Below are 21,167 nucleotides of genomic sequence, written 5' to 3'. Positions count from 1 at the left end.
GGGCCCTTAAGATTCCGTGGATGAGGAGAAACAATTATGTAGGAAAATACAGACTTCTGCTAGGGCTTGGGGCTGGCTACTTCCTACTATCTGTTAGTGGTGTTTCAAGCAGTTCCCAGTTCGTCCTTTCGGCAATGGTAGCAGTATTCTCAACCCCTCAGTGAAACAGCCTTAAAATTCAGGATGTGCTGTCAGTGTAATTCTTCTAGGGTAGTTATTAGTGCTTACCAAGACAGAACACACTTACTGGGAAAAAGAACTTTTCGCCTTCATTTCTGCTACACTCCATCAAGTCCTATTCAACTCCTAAAACACAATGTATTGTCTGAAAAGAAACAGTGTTTTGCATGGCTAAACATAGAAAAGTTTTTGTGTTTAATAAGGGTTTAGATAAATAACCTTAACTCCCTGTGGATCTTGTTAAAGTAACAAAATTTTTACACTTGCATAGGAGTATGGGAGGAAAAAATGTCTACCTAGCAGTTTGAACTCGCGCTGCCTAATGTAGCCTCAGGGAAGTGATTGTTGAAATTCATTTCTCTAACTATTTTAAATGCATTTTTAGCAGTCAATTACAATAACTCTTTTCAGAAACTAATAATAGACAATTTTCAAACAAAGCAGTCAATTTTCAATACACAAAATAGAAAACCAAAACTTAAATAATACTAATACTTGTGCTTGTGCAAATTATAAGCATGCAATTCACATCTCTGGGGCACAAATACTAACAGTTTATTGGCCAATGGATCTGAAAGTAGCTTCCTCCTACCCTGCGTATTTTACATTTCTTTACACTAGTTCTTATATGCATCTGAGTCCCTGGGCACTGTGGGGAGGACTATGCATTCCCAGAAGAGGCAGGACCTTGGATAGAAAAGGGGCTTTGGGCAGAAGGGGCAGAGATGCTTGGACCACACTGTGCTCGCCCCTCCCATGTCCAGCCAGCCCTGAAAGCTACTTGGAGCGTGCTATGCAGCACTCCAGCAGCAGTATAAAGGGCCTGGGGCTCTAGCTGTCATTCCTCCTGTGGTAGCAGCAGATGGGGCCCCAAGCTAAATGCCTCCCCCACCCCTCCATGGGCAGGCTTGGACACATAAGAACAATCATGCTGGTTCAGACCAAAGGTCTATCTAGCCCAGGGGTCTGCAACCGAACCAGCAAGAAGAGCCATTTTTTCGAATTTGGTAAAAACTCAGTAATTCAAGAGCTTCAAGGCATGTGACAATGAGATGGTCCTTAATAAATAAAGTCAAATCATACTTTTGGTAACCCCTACTTCAAGTGCAGTGCACATACAATGATTTGTTATACAATACATGTTTACTGCAGGACGTTCGCAAACTTTTTACATATATTCTACTTCCTCACACTTTGCCTGTGTATGTACCACTAGCCTCCTGACTTTCACTCCTGAGCCTATTATGCCAGTTTTGCTTCATGTTTAATTTCAGTTTTCTTTCTTAAAATGCATGCTGCCCTTCACAGCAGGAAAGCCACAAGCTTCCTTTTCCTTTTCAGAATCAAGACTTTATTAGCAAAATTATCAAAACACAGATACACTATTACATCCCACAATGCACTGCACATATTAAATGAGGAGTTATCCAACATTTCGAGATCACATATTGTTTGGTATTTAGACATGAGTTTTTCATTGTTGGGCTTTTAGACATTCACTATTTATCAAAAATAATCAGGATGGTTTTTAATATTTTGCAATTACGGGGACCCCCTTTATGGGAAGGAGTAAATAAGCTTTCCTTACGTATTTTCTCCTTACAAGTCATGATTTTATAGACTTCTATCAAGCTCCCCTTTATTTGCCTCTTTTACAAGTTGAATAGTTGCAATCTTATTAAGCTCTCCACATCCTAATAATTTTCATTGCTCTTTTCCGAAACATTTCTAATTCCAATTCATCTTCTTTGAGATGAGGCAACATCATCTGCACACAGTGATGATGATGGCATTCACTTGTTGCTGAGTATGATCATCTTCCATGGGAGTCTTTGAACCACAAGTTCTATTACAGTGATGTTTCCAGGTAAAGCAAGAAACCGGTGACCATGACTGGAAGCCAGTCTCTCATTCCTCCTGTGCCCTTGGCCTCCTCAGCTTGTCAGTGGGCAAGTCCAAAATGCAAGGGACCATCACACAGGACTTCTCTCCATTTGAGTGATCCTGGACAAGTGTCTTTCAAGTGTCAACGTCAGTGCTGCACTTCAAAGTATCCTTCAGCAAGTCCTTATAGCGCTTCTGTTGTCCTCCTACTTTACAGGACCCTTCATTCAGCTGAGAAAGAAATACCCATTTTGGGGGGCAATGGTCTGGCAGCCAGCCAGCCAGCCAATGTGACCAGTCCAGAAAGGTTGCCGATACATTGCTTCAATACTGGTGTTTTTTACCTCTTTCAGAACACTAGTGTTGGTGATGCCTCTCAAGGGCTACGTCTATACAAGCCAAAAACTTCGAAATGGCTGTGCAACTGGCCATTTTGAAGTTTACGAATGAAGCGCTGAAATACATATTCAGTGCCTCATTAGCAAGCGGGCGGGCGCGGCACTTCAAAATTGATGTGGCTCGCCGCCACGCGGCTCGTCCAGATGGGGCTCCTTTTCGAAAGGACCCCGCCTACTTTGAAGTTCCCTTATTCCCATCTGCTCATAGGAATAAGGGGACTTCAAGGTAGGCAGGGTCCTTTTGAAAAGGATCCCAGTCTGGACGAGCTGCATCAATTTCGAAGTGCCGCGCCCGCCTGCATGTTAATGAGGCGCTGAATATGTATTTCAGTGCTTCATTAGTAAACTTCAAAATGGCCATTTGCATGGCCATTTCGAAGTTTTTAGCTAGTGTAGACATGGCCGTGGACTTCCAACTGATTCCTAAAGATTGTTCAGGTTTCAGACCTGTACAACAATGTTGGGAGAATAATAGCTTCATAAGCAAGAAGCCTGACATCTGTTCAAATGTTGTGATCTTCAAAAACCCTGTGCCATAAATGAGCAAAGGCTGCACTGGCATACCTCAGATAGTGTTGGTTTTCTGCATCAATGTCTACCTTGGATGAGAGAGATGGCTTCCAAGGTTAAGAAAATGGTTGACATTTTCCAGTACTCCTCCATTTATTTTAACAGACAGAACACAGGATACCCCATTTGGAGAGGGCTGATGGAGCCCTTTGGTTTTCTTGATGTTGATTGTGAGACCAAGACACGTGCAAACATTGGCCAGCACATTCAGAATAGTTTGAAGATCTTTCCCAGAGTGGGTAAGAACTGTTGTCATCAACATACTGAAGTTCCATAATAGATTTGCTGGCAATCTGACCCTTAGCTTGCAGCCTGCTAAGCCTGAACAGCTTTCCATTTATTCTACAAACGATTTCAATACTAGCTGAGAGATTCCCAGCAATTAGGTAAAGAATGACCGCAATAAAAATCACAAACATGGCTGGGGAGACAATGTAGCCCTGTTTGACTCCTGTTTGCACTTTGAAATATTCACTCTGGGCGCCAGTACCACTCAAAACAGTCACTTTCATGTTGTCATGGAACAACTTTAGGACACTGATATATTTATCAGGACATCCAATCTCTGAAAGTACAATCCAGACAGCACAGCGATTCACTGAATCAAGGTTTTAGTTAGATCAATCAAAGCCATATACAGTGGTCAGTTTTGTGCCTGACAATTTTCTTACAACTGTTGTGCTGCAAAGCTCATATTCACAGTTTTGTGACATGGTTGGAAACCACTCTGTGACTCTGGTAAAATTTCTTTTCAAAAGTGCAGAAGGTGAGTTGCAGGACCCATGCCAGAACTTTAACTGCCGTAGCAAAGAGAGAGAGACCATGAAAATTTCCACAGTCTGCTTTATCCCCACAGTCTTTATTTCCACAGTCTGCTTTATGCTTGAAGAGGGTGACACTCAAGGGCTGTGTCTACACTGGCACATATCTTGGAAATAGCCGGGCTAATGGCCACTTCAAAGCTTACTAATGAATATTCAGTGCCTCATTAGCATTAGGATGCTTCTGGCCGCGGTGCAGCCTATGGTTTCCTCACAAGAATTTATGATTACTTCTTTTAGCTGGCTCCAGTGTTCCTCAATTTCTCTTGGAAGCTTTGGTGGAAGCTTCTCTTCTAAGACTGCTTAGAAGTGATTGCCTTTAATGGGGTCCTTCAGATCGTAAACATTCAGCTTGTGTCTGACCAGGTTCTTTTGCAGCCTCCATTTGGTGGGAGGAGGGTCTTAATTTTCATTGTAGACTGAAGGAAGTGATTATCAGTCCAGCAGTCACTGGCACTTGTCATTGCTCTTGTGAGAACTACATCACTGTGATCTTGGGCACGAACTATGACATAGTCAAGAAAATTCTAGTGCTTTGACCGTGGATGTCTCCAAGGTGTTTTGAACTTGTCCTTTTGGTCGAAAAAGGGTGTTCGTGATACGTTCATGATCAGCACACTTGGTCAAGAGCAGAATTCCATTTGAGTTACTTTTGTCAACTCCTTCTTTCACACACAGTATCCAATAAGCAAACATACCATCAGTTTATAAAGAGGCAATAAGTATTTTATGACTTATTAGCCGTGTCTACATGTGCACGCTACTTCGAAGTAGTGGCACTAACTTTGAAATAGCGCCCGTCACGGCTACACGCGTCGGGCGCTATTTCGAAGTTAACTTCGACGTTAGGCGGCGAGACGTCGAAGTCGCTATCCTCATCAGGAGATAGGGATAGTGCCCTACTTCGACGCTCAACGTTGAAGGACGGACCGTGTAGTCATTGCGCGTCCCGCAACTTTGAAATTGCGGGGTCCTCCATGGCGGCCATCAGCTGAGGGGTTGAGAGATGCTCTCTGCAGCCCCTCAGCTCAATGGTGGCCACGTGGAGCGGCCCCTTAAAAGGTCCCCTCCCCTTCCCTTCCTGTGCAGGAAGCTGAGGGAACGTGCAGGCAGCAGCCCAGACATGCGGCCAGCCTGCACGTCCCTCAGCAGCCACAGGACCATCAATGGCCGCCTGGCAGCCCCCCCAGGGGACCCCCCCCAAGGGGAGCCAGGGCAGTCAGCCCAGCCAGGCAGGCAGCCAGACTGGCAAGCGGCAGCGGGGCCCCTCCTGGACGGAGGCCGAGCTGCGGGACCTGCTGGGGCTCTGGAGCGAGGAGGAGGTGCTCCAGGTAATGGGGAGCAAGAGGTGGAATGCGGATGCGTTCACTCGGCTGGCCGACGGCCTGGCTGACCGGGGTCACCCTGCCCGCACTCCTGATCACGTCAGGAGTAAGGTGAAGGAGCTGCGGCAGGGTTATGCCCAGGCCCGGGATGCGGCCGGCCGATCTGGGGCCGCCCTCGTCACTTACCCCTTTTGCAGGGAGCTCAGGGACATCCTGGGCCCCCGGCACACCTCCTCCCCTCCGGCCACCCTTGATACTTTGGCCGACGAGCCCCAGCAGGCCCTGCAGCCGGAGTCCGCCCCGCACCCCGGGGGCCCCCCCCGGAGCCCCCCCTCCCGGGCCATCGCGGCAGGAGGAGGAGGAGGAGAAGGGGGGCTCCTCCTCCGCAGAATCCGGGCTGCAGATCCTCCTCCTGCCATCCCGGAGCAGCAGCCGGGCCTCCGCCCCCTGGGGATCTCCAGACCGTAGGAGTGGACCGACAGGTATGTACCCCCCTCTGGTGTACACCCCTGGGCTTGAGGGGCGGGGGTAATAGATATGTGTCCAGGGCTCCCCACATTCTCACATGGACATGGCCCCAAGGACAGCAGGGCCATGTCCCTCACAGCAGTGCATCAGCCCCTGCCCCCCGCCCACCCCGCACGACAGTGCCATGCCCCATCCCCAGGGCAGGGGGGAGCAGAACCTCGAGGGGCCCCCGGGAGGAGGGGGTGGGACACCCCGCAGCAGCAGCAGCAACAGCAGCAGCAGCAGCATGTGATGGAGTGGGGGGAGTGCAAAAGGGAGACTCAGGCTAGATATGAGCAACAAGAGCCGAATAGCTCCCGGGGCAAAGGATGATCATGGGGCTACAGCTGGCAGGTGACACCTCTGCCCTGAACTAAGAGGAGGGAGGAGCCGAGCTGGCTTTGAAACGGGGGGGGGAGGGTGGGGGCCACAGGTAGAGGCTAGGGGAAGGGAGAGCTGGAAGGCAGCCAGCCTGAGGAGGGGGAAAGCTGCATCCCAGAGGGGCACCCCTTGGGGTCTTCTCCCCACGACGGGTTGGAAGGACTGTCTCTTTCGACAGCTGGTGCTGTCACTCCTGGGAGAAACTGGGCATCTGTGGCCTAAGAAACCTCTCCTGCTCTCAGACCCTGCGGGGTGAAGTGAGAGTCGCTCCCACCAGGGGACGGGGTGCAGGGCAGGGGGACCCCTGAACCCCATCCATCACAGCAGCATCTCCCGGGGACGGGGATGGGGAACCTGCAGCACAGGGCTGGGGGGACAAAGGCCACGGCTCGGGGCCCACACTAACGCCTGTCTCCATTCTCCTTCCCCCTCTCCTCTCCTGTGTCCCGCAGCTGCACCATCGGAAGGGCCGGAAGAGAGCGCCGGCGAGGCATCAGTGGTCCCGGAGGGCTCTCCGGGACCATCGCTCCAGGCAAGCCCCTCGGCCGAGGACCGACCGGCCCCACAGCGGGCTAGAGGGCGGAAACCACGCCACCACCAGCCGACGGCGACGGACCCCCAGCTGCTGGCCATCCACCGTCAGCAGCTGGAGGTGGCGGAGCAGCGCCTGTGGGTGGAGCAACGCCGCGTGGAACTGCAGGAGCGGGCGCTGGCCTGGCGCCAAGAGGCATGGGGGGCCTACATGGAGACTTTCAGCCGCCTGGTGGACTACCTGGCCCCCCACGCCGCGCTGGCCGCCGCAGCGCCCGCCGTGACTGCTCCACCCGCCGCACCACCAGCTGCTCCGCACGTTGCCGTCCCGTCTGCCGTCACCCCGCCACCCACCACCGAGGGCCGGAGCGCCAAGGGACCCCTGGAGCCAGCTGAGACTCGCCAGGCATATCTTCCGGTCCACCCCGCCCCCAGCCAGCCCCAGACAGGGCTGCGGCCGCGGCGGGGCTCCCAGCCGCCCACGCCCAGTGCCGGACTTTAGGGGCGAGGGGCCCGGGGCGAGGGGCCCGGGACGTGGCCCCCCCCCTTGTATATAGTTGTGACTTATTAATTTGTGCCCCCCATTTGCCCCGTCCCCCCCATGTAAATAGTTCTCCCCTTTATCATCCCTGGTTTTCTTTTTATTAGTGAACAAACTTTTTTATTACTATTGTTTTATTTGTACACATTACTTTTGTTCCACACGTTGTATATAGTTTGTTCTTGTTTTATTTATAGTTAAAAAAAAAATTCTAAAAGAAAAAGCAGTTTAAGTTTAGCCACAAGTGCGTGCTGTCATTTGTCCAGGAAAAGTGGGAAGGGGGTGCGGTTGGGTGCTCCATGGTGTGGGCATTGGGGCAGAAAGTGTTGTGGAGGAAGGGGTGGGCAGTGGGGGGCCTGGCAGAGTTCACCCCGTGGCCTCATCATCGAAGTGGGCCCGCAGGGCCGCCCGGACCCAGGTCCCTTCGGGGTCCACCTGCCGACTGGGGGCAGGGGGTGGCTGCATGTCGGCCCTGCCGGCCTCCACAGCCCAGCCCTGGAAAAAGGCCTCCCCCTTGCTCTCCACCAAATTGTGCAGGGTGCAGCAGGCACCCACAATCAGGGGGATGTTGTTGGGGCCCACATCCAGGCGGGTCAGGAGACATCTCCAGCGTCCTTTCAGGCGGCCAAATAAGCGCTCCACCACCTGGCGCGCGTGGTTCAGGTGCTGGTTGAAGCGCTTCTGGCTAGGGGAGAGACGGCCCGTGTACGGGTGCATGAGCCAGGGCTGGAGGGGGTATGCCACATCTGCAATGACGCAGAGGGGCATGGTGGTGTCCCCCACAGGGATCTCCCACTGGGGGATGTAGGTCCCCGCCTCCAGCCGGCGGCACAGGCCCGAGTTCCGGAAAACCCGGGCGTCGTGGGTGCTGCCAGGCCAGCCCACATAAATGTCCCGGAAATGGCCCCGGCTGTCCACCAAGGCCTGGAGGACCACAGAATGGTAGCCCTTGCGATTGATGTTGCGTCTTCCACTGTGATGCGGGGCGCGGATGGGGATGCGAGTCCCATCCAGAGCCCCAAAGCAATTGGGGAAGCCCAGGGTGGCAAAGGCCACGATGGTGGCATCTGGGTCCCCCAGCCTCAGAAGCCTGTGCAGGAGCACGGCATTGATGGCACGCACAACCTGCAGGGAAAGCACATGGGAGAGCACCAATGAGGGGTGAGCAGGGTGTGCGTGGCTCTGCCCTGACCTCCCCTCCCCTCCCCTGGCTCTGCCCTCCCCCGCCCTCCCCTGCCCTGCCCTGCCCTGCCCTCCCCTCCCCCGCCCTCCCCTGCCCTGCCCTCCTCTGCCCGGGCCCCCCTCCCCTGCCATGCCCTCTCCCCGTGGGTTCTCTTACCTCCATGAGGACAGCCCCGACGGTGGCCTTGCCAACACCAAACTGCTGTCCCACGGATCGGTAGCTGTCTGGAGTGGCCAGCTTCCAGACAGCGATGCCGACCCGTTTCTGCACTGTGAGGGCACGCCGCATGGCAGTGTCCTGGTGCCTGAGTGCGGGGGTGAGCCACTGGCACAGCTCCATAAATGTCTGCTGGCTCATCCTAAAGTTCCTGAGCCAGCGGTCGTCGTCCCACTCCTCAAGCACCAGCCGCTCCCACCAGTCGGTGCTGGTGGGGTAGCTCCACAGCCGCCGGCGTGTGAGGCGGCGGGGGGGCGGGGTGCTGCAGGGTTGGGGGTTGAGCCCTGCTGCCCTGGGGGCAGCTCCTCCTCCGGTGTACCAAGGAGGTGCTCAGCTGCCTCCCGCATGGCATGGATCAGGGCAAGCCCTGCTCCTGCAGGGAGGGCTGGGTGGACCTCTGGCTGCTGCTGCTGCTGCTGCTGGGGGTCCATGCCTGCGTCGCCCGGGGTCTGTGTGCCTATGGCTCCTCAGACTGCGTGCTGTGCAGGCTGAGTGTGTCTGGGAGGGGCCCTTTAAGGGAGCAGTTAGCTGTTGCCCCGGAAGCGCTAGTCCGCCCTGTGACCCTGTCTGCAGCTGTGCCTGGTATCCCTACTTCGATGTGTGCTACTTTGGCGTGTAGACGTTCCCTTGCGGCGCCTATTTCGATGTTGTGCTGCGCAACGTCGAAGTTGAACATAGATGTTGCCAGCCCTGGAGGACGTGTAGACGTTATTCATCGAAATAGCCTATTTCGATGTTGCTACATTGAAATAAGCTATTTTGATGTAGGCTTCACGTGTAGACGTAGCCATTATGTATTCCTTTTTAAATAACTCCCAACCTTCTGTTTGCTTTTTTTGACCTCTGTTGCACATTGAGTGGATGTTTTCAGAGAACTATTCACAATGACTCCAAGATCTCTGTCTTGAGTGGTAACAGCTAATTTAGACAACATCATTTCCTACATATAGTTGGTTATGTTTTCCAATATGATTAGTTTGCATTTATCAACATTTAACTTCATCTGCCATTTTTGTTGCCATATTACTCAATTTTTAAGAGATTCTTTAGAAACTCTTTGCAGTCTGTTGTGGACTGAACTATCTTGAGCAATTTTATATCATCTGCAAATACTCACCTCACTGATTACCCTTTTCTCCAGAGCATTTATGAACATGTTCAATAGGATTGGTTCAGGTACATACCCCTGGGGGGACACTGTTAGTTTCTAGTCTCTATTCTGAAAACTGACTATTTCTACCTTTTGTTTCCTATCTTTTAATCCATTACCAATCCATAAAAGAATGTTTCCTCTTATTAACCCATGGTGGCTTACTTTATGTAAGAGCTGTTGATGAGGCACCTTTGTCAAAGGCCTTCTGGAAAACCAAATGCACTGCATCCACTGTATCACCCTTATCCATATGCTTATTGACCCCACCCCCAAAGAATTCCGGTAGATGAGACCTCACCAATTTCCCTTTATAAAAAACATGTTGACTCTTTCCAAATAAATTATGTTCATCTATGTGTCTGACAGTTTTGTTCTTTACTATCTCATTTCTACCAGTTTACCTAGTACTTACCATCCTGTAATTACCAGGATCACTTCTTGAGCCCATTTTTAAAAACTGGAATCACATCAACTAGTGTTCAGTCATTTAGTACAGAAGCTGTTTTAAATCATAGGACAGAAAACACAGTAGTTGGGCAATTTCCCTTTTGAGCTCTTTTAGAACTCTTGGTTAAATATCATCTGGCCCTGGTGACTTATTATGGTCTAGTTTATCAATTTGTTCCAAAACTTCCTCTAATGACACCTGTGTCTAGGACAGTCCCTCAGACATGTCAGCTCAGAAGAATGGCTCAGATTAGGGAATCTCTCTCACATCCTCAGCTAATGCAAAGAATTAATTTAGTTTAGATGTCCTTGTCATCCTTGAGTGCTCATTGAGCATCTCAACTGTCCAGTGGCTTGTTTTTAAGCAAGCTTTCTGCTTCTGATGTACTTTAAAATTCTTATTACTTTTTGGCCATTTCTACACAGGCAAGATCTTCCAGAAGAATGGTGTCTTCTTCTGGAAGATCTGTGGAGCTTCTACACATGTAAGATGCTCTTTCGGATTTCTTCTGGAAGAAGGTGCCCCCTCTTCTGGATTCTGTATTCCATTCCAGAATCAGGAAGAGGAGCTTCTTCCAGAAGAAGACACGTGTAGATGTTCCTGGACTGCTTCTTCTGGAAGAAGCAGTCCTCCATGGTGGAGAGCAGGGCTGCTCTAGACACCCCCAGTGAGCCTCTATGGTCCCCAGGTCCTTGCAGCCTTTAAAGCTCCAAGGACCTGGAGACCCTGTGGCAGGAAGCTGAGTGTGAGGACAGGCAGCATGTGCAGAGCTGCCTGCCACACTCCCCTGAGGCTCTGCAGCACCCAGCAAGTCCCGACCCGCAGGGATGGCTAGCCGCCCAATACCTCGCACCGCCCGCGGAGCCCCAGAAACCCGGACGAGGGGAGCTAGGACCCCAAACGGGCTCCAAAACGAAGGGCCCCCTCCTGGACTGAGCCAGAGCTCCAGGACCTCCTGGGGCTCTGGTGCGACGAGGATGTCCTCTGGGACACCAGTGGGCACCAGAGGAATGCCCCATCCTTTGCCCGCCTAGCCCAGGGGCTGGCTGCCCGTGGCCACCTCTCCCAGACACCAGAACAAGTACAGTGCAAAGTGAAGGAGCTGTGGCAGGGCTACATGTGGGCCCGGGACAGTGCCCACAGATCTGGCCATGCCCTCACCAGCTGCCCCTTCTACCAGGAACTGCAGGACCTCCTGGCTGCAGATGATGCCTCTCCACCCCACGTCACCATGGAGACAGCTGCAACTGAGCCCCTGCCGCACTGGAGGAGGGGCACGAGGGACCTGCCACCGTAGACGTCCCATCTGATGGGGAGTGCACAGACGGGTCCCTCGTCATTGCGGTGCCCTCCACCACCAGCAGTCAGGTTCCCTCCAGTCGGGCATCACCCGACATATACGAGGCCACCTCGGGTAAGTGTGCACAGTGGAAAAGGGGACACCTGGGCCCCAGCCCCGGGCTCTGAAGCCCTAATTCCCGTCCCTGGTGAGGGCCCAGGGCACACCCATGCCTGCGAGCAGCACCTGGCTCTCTCTCCCATGAAGCACACCTGAGCGTGCTGAGGCCCCCTCCAGGCAGCAGAGCTGCATCTGGAACCCCCCACGGCTGAGCTCCCCCCAGCCCTCATCCGGGGCAGCCAGATGAGGAGCCCGGGGCCCACCAGCCTCATCCAGGCTGGAGGACCCAGTAGCCCACCAGCTGGGCCTGCAAAAGTCCCTGCTGCACGGTGGCCACCAGGGCGCCGGATCTGACGCAGCCACCGCAAGGAAGAGGTCGCAGCCTACACAGTGGCCCTCCGCCAGCAGAACGCCCTCGCCAAAAGACAGCTGGCCCTTGACGAGGCTGAGCTCCAGTGGAGGTGGGACACTTGGGGGGAGGTGGTGGTAATGCTCCGCACAGTGTGCGGGGCCCTAGCAGGCCAGCACCCTAAGCTGCCCCCGCCAGAGGGCCCCCCAGCTATCCCTCCTGTAGTGCTCCCTGAGGCCCCTGCTATTGCCCCCCCGAGCCCCTCCCTGCTGCCTCCCCTGCATTCCCCTCCCCCAGCCCCCTTGCTGGCCCCTCAGCTGCTCCTGTGCCCCCAGCCCATGATCCTGAGGCCCTGGCCGCCCTATTGCCCCCAGTCCTGCCCAATGCTGCACTGAGGGACCTTGCAACATGGATTGTGACCATGATGGGGCCTGTGGAGGGTCACCCGAGCCACAACCCACCCCCCTCAGGCCCCTCTGCTGAGGCTGGGCAGGATGCTGACTGGCCCTACCTGCCAGTGCTTCCGGCCCCATCAGCACCCCGCAAGGGACCGTGCACCTGGGTGGGAGGGGCGGCCGCGGGTGCCAGGGCTCACGGCCTTCCAATCCATCCCTTCATTAGGGCCCCCCAATATTTCTGCCCAGTCCCCATCCAGGTGTAGGTGCCCCTGCCCCCTTACCCCATGTATATAGTTCACTCCCTATCAGGTTTTGGTTGTTACTTTTATTATTCACTATTTACTATTTACATTGGGAATGATTCAGGGTTAAATATATGGTACCATTCAGCACCGTCTGTGTCCCTGATTACTGCGGGTGAGGGTGGGGGGGGTTGGGGGGGTATGGGGTGTGCACATGGGGGTGTGTGTAGGGGGTGCCTGTGGGGATGGGTGCAGGGATTAGTAGTCCCCTCGGGTGAATGCCTCCTGGATCCGGAGCCCATCACGGTCAAGCCGCTGGTCGAGGGCCGCAGAGGGCTGCTGGTAGCAGGGGGCCAGCTCCGCCATCCAGCCCTGGGGCAAGGTCCCCTCACGTGCCTCGATGAGGTTATGGAGTGTGCAGCAGGCGGCCACGACCTGCGGGACATTCTCCACCCCCACATCGAGGCGCGTGAGGAGACACCTGAACCGCGCCTTCAGATGGCCGAAAGCGCACTCGACGGGATACCTGGCACGTGTGAGCCAGGCGTTAACCATCTCCTGGGAGGGCGTGGGGTGGCCGGTGTTTGGGCGCTTCAACCAGGGCTGGAGTGCGTAGGCCGGGTTGCCCATGACGCAAAGAGGCATCATGACGTCCCCGATGGCACGCTCCCACCAGGCCACGAACGTCCCGGCCTCCATCCTGCGGAACAAGGTGGAATTCCACAGGATCCGCGTATCATGTGCCCTGCCCGGCCAGCCGACACAAATGTCCGTGAACTTCCCACGGCATCCACCACAGCCTGGAGCACAATGGAGTGGTACCCCTTGCAGTTGATGTATCGGCTGCCACTGTGGTCCAGGGCCCTGATGGGAATATGCGTCCCGTCAATTGCCCCAAAACACTGGGGGAACCCGAGTGCAGCATAGCCCTCAACAACTGCGTCCAGGTCCCCGATGCTCACCAGGTGCCGCACCAGCACGTGGTTGATGGCCCTCACGACCTGCAGGGGAATGGGCGCACCCGTGGGCATACTCAGAGGGGTCCCTGCCCCACTTCCCTTCCACCCCCTCCCTCCCTACTGGGCCCTCCCTCCTTCTGAGGGACTCCTCCGGCAGTGGCCATGTGGTATCCCTTCTGGGATAGGCCTGCCCGCCCACCCCTGCCCCAGCCCCCTCCCAATTGACACCTGGGGTCCCCTGAGCCCGCCAGCCCCTTCCCTCCCGCCGGTGGGGCACAGTCTGGGGCATAGCTTACCTGGAGGATGATAGCCCTGATGGTGGATGTGCCCACCCCGAAATGCTGCCCGATGGATCGGTAGCTGTCCAGGGTGCCCAATTTCCAGATGGCGATGGTCATGCGCTTCGCCGGGGAGAGGGCCAGCCTCATCCAGGTATCCTGGTGTCGTAGCTTGGGGGTGAGCCAGCTGCAGATCTCGAGGAAGGTCTCATTCTTCATCCGCAGGTTCTGCAGCCAGCGGTCGTTGTCCCTCTCCCCCATGACGACCCTGTCCCACCAGTCCATGCTGGTGGCATGGGTCCAGACATGCTGGACTGGCCAGAGGGGGCCTGGCAGGGGTGGTGGGGTGCAGGACCCACAGGCTCAGGCCTCTGCCTCCACAGAAGGCTGAGGAGGGTGGCCAAGAGGATGGCTAGTGCGTGGGTGAGGGCAAGCCTGCTGTCCTGCAGCTGCTGGGGGTCCATGCCTGCTGGTCTGTGGGCGCTGGACAAGGACTTGGGTCTGGCTGGCTGGGGACAGAGTTGGCTGGCCTCAGCAGCGTTTGCAGGTAGGGGCTGTTTGGGTGGAGCCCTTTAAGGGGCTGTGTGGCCAGTGGACCCGGAAGGGCTTCCTGGCTGTGTGACCCCTTCTGTGCTCTTTCCTGCCCTATTCTTCCGGAAGAGTACCATTGCATGTGTAGATGCACTCTTCCGGAAGAAGGAGTGGCTCTTTTGAGGTCCTATTTGATGTGTAGAAGCACTCTTCCATAAGATCTTCTTCTGGAAAGAGTGCCATGTGTAGAAACAGCCTTTGAGTTTGGTGTAGCTGTAATTCAATCATATACACATACAAACATAAATAAAAAATGAAGCTATTCTTAAACTACGAACAAGTATCTTAGCATAGAATTTTTCATTTTAAGTACTGGTACAATTTCAATAAAGCAAAATACAATTTATTTTTTAAAAAGGCAAAATGAAACAAAAGAAAAGATGCAGGACACATCTCTGCATAGTAATTTTTACCAGCCCCTACTGCTCTATGCAGGAGCTTTGATTCACGCTGTCTCAGTTGGAAAGCTATAAATTACAACTGTAGCCTCCAAAAACCTATCCTGTTTCCCCAATTTCATTCTCTGCAGCCTCTAATTTTTCCCTGAACACCTCCCATCAATCTGCTTTCCTAAAGAAATCTGATTAGATCAGAATCTAGTGGTTCACAGCTATAGACACTCTCCACTCCTCTCCCTTTTGGCTATCATACTGAAACTACATGACTGAATTAGCCTCTCAAGTGGCAGCTCCACGTCAACTTTAGAGTCTGGGAGGACTGATTCCTTCTGTCAACTAGGATTCTCCCTGAAATACACACAGCCACAAAGACAGCCAATACTGTGCCAAGCGCTTAAGCTGAGTGCTATGTCTCCGGATTTTGGCTCAAGTGATACAGCAGTCCCTCAGAATATACGTGGGTTGTGTTCCATGTAACCCTTAGTATCCCAAATTTCAGGTAAGTCGGCGGGGGCTTGGATGGTGGGTTGGGGCCAAGGGGTTAAAGCTGGGGTGGGTTAGAGCTGCAGGGGGATGGGAGGATGGAGTTGAGCTGGGACATGAGGAGGTTGGAGCAGGGTCTGCTACAGTGGTGGGCAGAGGGCTGGAGCCCAAGCCCTGTGTGCTGCGCTGGGGGCTGAAGCTCAAGCCCTGTGCGGGGCTGTAGTGCACCAGGGGCTGGAAGCCCTGAGCACGGGTTGGGGCTGAGCTGAGGGGGGGGAAAACCAGATTCTTGGGGGAGGGGCAGGGGGGCAGCAGTGGGCAGCTAGGGGGGCTAAAACCCTTCTCCCTACCTTCCCACAGCAGGGCTGCTGTCAGCTTGACAGCGGCACCACCCTGGGAAGGGGGTTTTTGCTCGCCTGGCTAAAAGCTAAAAGCCTACTCCCTACCTTCCCAGAGTGGTGCCTAGTGCTGGTCTGGGAAGGAATGGGAAAGGGGTCTTAGCCTGCCTAGCTGCCCACAGCTGCAGGAAGCTAGGCAGGCTGACAGCTACTCACCTTGAAGTTGTGTGGAACTCACGTTAAAGCGAGTTTCACGCAACTTGAAGATGCATAAAGTGCAGGTACAGGAAACTTTTGAATAGAAAATGCCTGCCAAAAAAATCTCACGTCCCAATTTTCTTCTGTAATATATTCTTCAGCTGTTTAGTTCCAAGGCCGAGGATTTTGAATCCTGAATAAATGCATCTTTCCAAATAAACAAACATCATTAACAGCATCATGCCCACTCAAACATAGCGAATAAACGGAATCATTCTTTAAACAACTTCTCAAATGAGCTGCGATCAGACTAAATTTATGCAGCACCTGCCATTCTTCCAACTCCCCCTTTTGCCTTATTGATTATAGAAATTACATGCAAACTAAAATTAATGACCAAGGTCATTTTTGCCAATAGAGGTAACAGTTTAAACAGCCTCTGGGTGCAGAATGCAATAGAAATAACAAATGCTGATTACTTTAGAAGCAGGCAGTATTTGTGGGTTCTATAAATCAGGAGGGGAGCTATGACTAGCATAGTCAGCAGTCTGACTAATAGATTTATATAACTTTTAATACAATTAAGGGCAAGTTTTATTTCACTCTGCACTAATTATATGATTCAGCTGTCATACTCATTTACCCAGCTACTGCTATTTGGATGGTAATATTGGACTTATGTATGCACAGTTGTCAAATGTGAAACAGAGTCCATATACCTAGTTGCAAACACCCACAAAATGTAAGCTTATGAGTATACTGCAAGCTACTATTGGTTGAACCTCTCTAGTCTGGCATTCTCTTGTCCAGCAATAGCTACAATCCAGCATGATTTTAGTTAGCTGGATGACCACTTATCATAGGTATGACCAAGTTTCCTGTGGTCCCATGAAGTTTGTTCACAGCCACCAGCCCTGGCTCTCAGCATTCCGTGCTCTTATCTAGCTCTAATTTACCCCCTAAATATCTTCCAAGAGCCCAATCAGCAAAGGAGTATTGGTTAACACTACTAGACAATATTGACTTCCTAGTATCCATCAAATTATCTCATTTGGCACAGTCAGGTCCCAAGCGTGCTGGACTACAAAGGTTCAATCTGCATATCTTGTCTCACAAGAGCAATACAAATTACAAGTCATAAAATTATGTTTGACGTAGTATCATTGTCACATTCTAACCACTTGGCTCTCAAAAAACAGTATCATTAATGATGCAAAATAAACACCTATGTCACATTGATGACCTTCCAGCAATCCGGCTGACAAAAATATCCCCCAAACAGTCATTAAGCAAATTGACTAACATAGCCATAAATAAATAAAGATGCAGAGCTTTACTGTTTAGGTGGTGGTTGGTAGCATTAACTGGCCTTCTGTTAATCCACAGGTGGCATGGATTTGAGAAAGCTTCCAGCTGCATGGAGGATGAGAAGACGTGGCTGAGCTACCACCTGGCGTGCCGAAGAAAATCAATTCATGTGCCACCCTTGGCAACTGTTGTTAGCCGGTGGCTAACTGGGTTGTTTAGGACCCAGGGGAGTACGTCACCGCACATTACCTGGCCACCGGCTAACAGAATTGGCGCAGCGAGCAGGGTTGTGACACAGGCTGTACCACAGTGACAAAATGAAACCAGTCATGATAAACAACATGGATTTCCCCAACATAGAGAAGGAATTCACCCGGGAAGGATGGGGTGACCCTAAGTGGGACGAGGAAATGTTGGAAAAGGACTGGGGACAATCAGAGGAATCATGGTTGCAGTTCTGTAAGCAGAGAACTGCTTGTAAACTAAAAGGGAAAAAGGAATATTGGAGCAGTTGTATCTGGCTGTTAGAAACAGCTTCCTGGACAAAAGCCCAGGTTATAAGACCTTGAAGAAACTGCCCAACTCTGAAAGCTTTAGTTCAAGTTCTTAACTCTTTGTGGTACAAAGTGTAGTTATGCAAACATTTATGTTGTGGTGTATGTGTATGTGTCATGGAGTTTTGTTCACATTAATTGTTTTGCTAACACGTGTTTGTGTCTTGTCATGGAGTTTTGTTCAATGTTGTCTGTCTGTCTGTCTGTTTGTCCTGCTGGTGCATCCATAAGGAGGAGACGCCTTCCGATATGGACACCTTTCAATATAGGTATAAAAGATCTAAATCCCTTTAGTAATACTTAAAATGGTAATATCCAATAAAATGTCACTTTGGAAAATAAGCATGTGATTTGAGGTTAAGAGTAAGTGAGTAAGTCCTTAACTCTAAAGGGTCTGGAGAAAATTCAAAGTAAGTAGCCTGCAGAGTTTAGAAAGAACTGAGCATATTTGTAAATGGAGTATTCCAATATGTAACCTGCCACCCCAAAGGGGGTAGAAAAGTATTCTTTTGTCTTTCAGAAACACAGGAAAAGCTGGTAGTTACTGAAGAACAACCTAAACATCATGAATCTCCTTTTAAAATGAAGAATGTGGTTTTGTATCTTACGTTTGTGCTTATCTTATTAATAGCATTATCAAATTGTCTATGTTGGTAAGTTAGAATATACATGGGCTCATTAAAACAAAATGATCTGTATATTGCTGCCTTATTAAATGCCTTGGCTGACACAGCAGCTAAAGATGCAGACCTTTCCCCCCTTGGGCCACTTCACTGTTTCCCATTTTTACAGATTCCCAGTCTCCTATTGCAACCCTTATTGATACTGCACTATTCCAAGATCAGGCCCTAAATTCAGAAGAAACAATCTGGAGACTGGATGAATGCCTTTTGCATCCTGAACACCTTTGGCGCTCCCCGGACGGCCGCCTGGTTGCACCCAAGGTCCTTCTCCCTTATCTTGCTTGCATGCACCACAGCCTGACTCATGTAAGCGAAGCAGGGGGATGATTACTGCTGTTCAAGCAAATTGGTTTGCTTCCAAATTCTCCTAAGTGGCCCAAACAACTGTCTGGCTTGCCCTGTCTGCCAAGCCCACGATGTGGGCAAACCTGTAAAGACAGTTCTGGCAACCACATCTCTGCCTTTAGGACTGTTCCTGAAGTTATAAATGAACTTCATTCAGCTACCCAAGTGTAAATCTTTTAAAATGTGCTGGTTATTGTTTGTTTGTTCTCGGGATGGGTAGAGGAATGTCCATGCCAAAAAGCTGATACCGCACAGAACTCCACCTTAATTAAGGAATCTCTATGGAAGGTGGGAATGCCTAGTGAGTACCACCATGCCACCGAGCAACCCCTAAGTATAGGACATGTGTCAGCCCAGCAAAAGAATAACACCCCGGCTGCACAGCTAAATAACCTGGCAGATGCAGCAGCCCAGATCTCTGCTACCCAAGTAGATTGGGAACGTTTGTACCTATGGCTACAAGATACTCTGGGGCACACAGGGAGTGATGAGCTGGTGCGGCAAGCACATATCAGGGGGTGGCCTATCAACCATCAACAGGCCAGAGACCTGGTGCAAGCCTGTACTATCTGTGCTAAAACCTGAAAACACATAGCTGAAGAACAGTGGTTTGCCAGACTAAGAGATGGGAAAACACTATGGGCAACCTGGCAGGTTGATTACATTGGCCCACTTCCTACAACCAGGCAAAGGTGTAAGTACCTCCTGACTGGAATGGAAGTTGTTTCAGGAATTGGTTTTGCACACCCTGCCCCATTGGCAATAGGACTGTCCACAATTATGGGACTAAACTGCTTAACAGCAATTGTCCCAGCACCTCAAGAAATCCAGTCTGACAACAGCTCACACTTTAAAAGCAAAGCAGTACAAGAGTGGGCTACTAAGCATGGAATTCAGTGGACTTACCACCGCCCGTATCGACCCCCGTCCAACGGCATAGTCAAGCGCTGGAATGGGTTGTTAAAAAGCCACTTGAAGCCCACGGATGGCACTTGGGAAAACAGGCTGGATGAGGTGGTACAGCGACTAAACAACGAGCAAACCCCTACAGGCAGTCCAATCAGCAGAGGATTCTTCCCTACAGGGAAAAATTCCTCAACTTCGGCTGCGCCACTCAAGGACTCCAAATCTAATGCTGGAGATACTGTTGCAATTAAACACCCTAGCCTGGGAACACAGACTCATGTACTGCACTCATACAAAGGTGGGGGTGTGGACTGCTTTAGACTCTAAAAGGGGAGTACCTCACCACACATTACCCAGCCACCGGCTAACACCTGTCCAGGAGTTGCTGACCCCTGTACTAAAGCAATGGCAAACCCCTCCGCCTTGATGTACAAAATGTCCGCTCTCTGGCTCTTCAGCCACGTAGCTACAGCACCATAGCTGTGCCACTCTAAAGCTGTGTCTACATGTAAGTGCCCTTTCGAAAGGGCAAAAAATTGAAGTTCGGCTTTTGAAAAAGTGGCCATTGAAAGAGAGCACCTGCTGCCATTTTTCAGATCGGCATTCCGATCTGCTCTTTCGAAATGCCGTCCAGGTCTTTCAAAAGAGAGCTCCGAGCCCTCTTTCGAAAGAAGGGAGGCAGGAAATGCCGTGGACGGGGTCCCATGGCCGACAAGCCCTTCTGGGGCTGCAGCCAGCCGCCTCCTTTAAAGGCCCCCTCCCTCCATCCTCCCCTCCGCATGAGCCAAGTGCTGCCCAGCCTGTCCCAGCCCGGCAGAGCCCACTCGTGCCCACCATGGAGGCCCAGCGACGGCTCCTGCAGGAGGACGCCCTCATCATGGACGGCCTGCTGGCAGTGCTGTTCGCCCTCGCCGCAGCTGCATCCGAGCTCATCGGGTCCCCTGGGGCTGTGGGGCTCCCCCCCCGGGGCACTGTCGGGCGCCCCCGCCGGGTGCCCCGACGCCTCTGGGCCCACCTCAGCAGCACCGACTGGTGGAAGCGCGTGGTGCTAGGGGAGTGGGGCGAGGAAAGGTGGCTGCAGAACTTCCGCGTGTCGAGGCAGCCCTTGGATGAGATCTGCCACTGGCTCACCCCCGCATTCCAGCACCACAACACCTGCATGCAGCCAGCCCTCACGCTGGACAAACGGGTCGCAATTGCCATATGGAAGCTGGCCACCCCGGACTCCTACCGCTCTGCGGGACAGGAGTTTGGGGTGGGCAAGGCCATAGTCGGGGCTGTACTTATGGAGGTAAGGTGGGGCCGGTTGGGTGGTGGGGCTGGGGCAAGGGGCACCCCCCCCCACAAGGGACCAGATGGGAGGTGGGTGGGGCTGGAGGGGAGGGGGGGCAGAATGGGCCCGAGGTGGGGGGCGATGGCCGCCCCACCCGCACTAGAGCATGTCCCCCTTCCCCCTCTGCAGGTCGTCAGGCCATCAACGCGATGCTGCTCCATAGGGTCGTCCACCTGGGGGACGTGGACAACACGGTCGCCAGCTTCCTGGACCTGGGCTTCCCAAACTGCATTGGCGCTTTGGATGGCACACATCCCCATCCACGCC

At 52.5% G+C, this 21,167-nt stretch overlaps 1 protein-coding gene across 2 annotated transcripts in view; it reads right to left on the bottom strand.

Annotated features, from left to right (window-relative positions):
- The window catches only part of UBE3D (ubiquitin protein ligase E3D), a 135,435-nt gene that overhangs the window by 72,662 nt on the left and 41,606 nt on the right, over positions 1-21,167 (bottom strand). The window lies entirely within an intron of this gene.

Source organism: Carettochelys insculpta, chromosome 3 (assembly GCF_033958435.1).
Source record: "Carettochelys insculpta isolate YL-2023 chromosome 3, ASM3395843v1, whole genome shotgun sequence".
NCBI classification, from domain to species: domain Eukaryota; kingdom Metazoa; phylum Chordata; order Testudines; family Carettochelyidae; genus Carettochelys; species Carettochelys insculpta.
The sequence above is the reverse complement of the archived record's forward strand: the minus strand, read 5'-3'. Positions and strand labels throughout refer to the sequence as shown.